The sequence below is a fragment of the Cebus imitator genome, unplaced genomic scaffold (genome assembly GCF_001604975.1).
Source record: "Cebus imitator isolate Cc_AM_T3 unplaced genomic scaffold, Cebus_imitator-1.0 Scaffold33, whole genome shotgun sequence".
In the NCBI taxonomy this organism is placed as follows: domain Eukaryota; kingdom Metazoa; phylum Chordata; class Mammalia; order Primates; family Cebidae; genus Cebus; species Cebus imitator.
This window is the reverse complement of record NW_016107348.1, coordinates 371,709-372,827: the sequence shown is the minus strand read 5'-3', so window position 1 is coordinate 372,827 and position 1,119 is coordinate 371,709. Positions and strand designations below refer to the sequence as shown.

The 1,119-nt window shown below is 41.9% G+C and overlaps 1 non-coding gene across 1 annotated transcript; it reads left to right on the top strand.

Annotated features, from left to right (window-relative positions):
* The first annotated feature begins 1,046 nt into the window (after positions 1-1,046).
* Positions 1,047-1,108, top strand: LOC119470542. The gene has a single exon (XR_005199452.1). It is a non-coding gene; the product is annotated as a U7 small nuclear RNA (small nuclear RNA).
* The last annotated feature ends 11 nt before the right edge of the window (positions 1,109-1,119 follow it).

Sequence of the window (1,119 nt, the reverse complement as noted above, 5' to 3'; positions counted from 1 at the left end):
TAACATAAAATAGTATAAATAGCTCTGTTCATATACATTTTTTTGAGACAGAGTTTCGCTTTTGTTGTGCTGGCTGGAGTGCAATGGCACGATCTCAGCCCACCGCAACCTCCACCTCCCATGTTCAAGTGATTCTCCTACCTCAGCCTCCCAAGTAGCTGGGATGACAGGCATGTGCCACCATGCCAGGCTAATTTTTTGTATTTTTAGTAGAGATGGGGTTTCTCCATGTTGGTCAGGCTGGTCTTGAACTCCTGACGTCAGGTGATCCACCTGCCTCGGCCTCCCAAAGTGCTGAGGTTACAGGCATGAACCACCATGCCCAACCCCATATTTTTAAATTTATCCAGTGATTCTGAACATTTCAGTTTTTTGTAATTACAAAGTGTTTCTGTGTTATTCTAGTGTTGCTGGACATCTTGGTGGTTTTCAGTTTTTTATAATTACAGAGTTGTGTCTCCAAACACATATGAAAAAGAATTTCCTTAGGGAAAATACCCAGGTGTGAAATTATAAGTCATAGGGTATGTAAATCTTCAGCTTTAGCAAATAGTGCCTGTGGCAGATTGTGTTTTTGAGAGATGGCCACTCAGCCATGCATGGTGGCACACACATAGTCGTGTAGTCCCACTTACTCAGGAGGCGGAGGCAGGAGGATTGACTGAGCCCAGACATTCCAGGTTGCCGTGAGCCATCATCACAGCACCACACTCCAGCCTGAGCAACAGAGAAAGAGACTCTGTCTCCAAAAAAAAGAAAGAAAGATGGCCACAAAAAGTAACTTTTTTTTTCCTTCTTTTTTGTTCTGTCCCTCTAGAGAAGAAAAAGTAACTTTCATCTCACATGGACTTTTTACAATGTGACTTTGACACACCTCCCATTAAGAGTCTATATCCCTTTCCTTTAATATGGGGTGGGATTTTGCAACTGTTTCAACCCAATAGAATATGGCTGAAGTTATACCATGTGACTTTCAAGGCTAGTTCATAAAAGGCCACGCAGCTTCTACTTTGTTACATCAAATACTTTCTCTTAAAAGATCTTGGCTGTGTTACAGCTCTTTTAGAATTTGTCTAGCAGGCTCTCCAGTTTTTGCCAGAAAGCCCCTCAAAAAAAAAA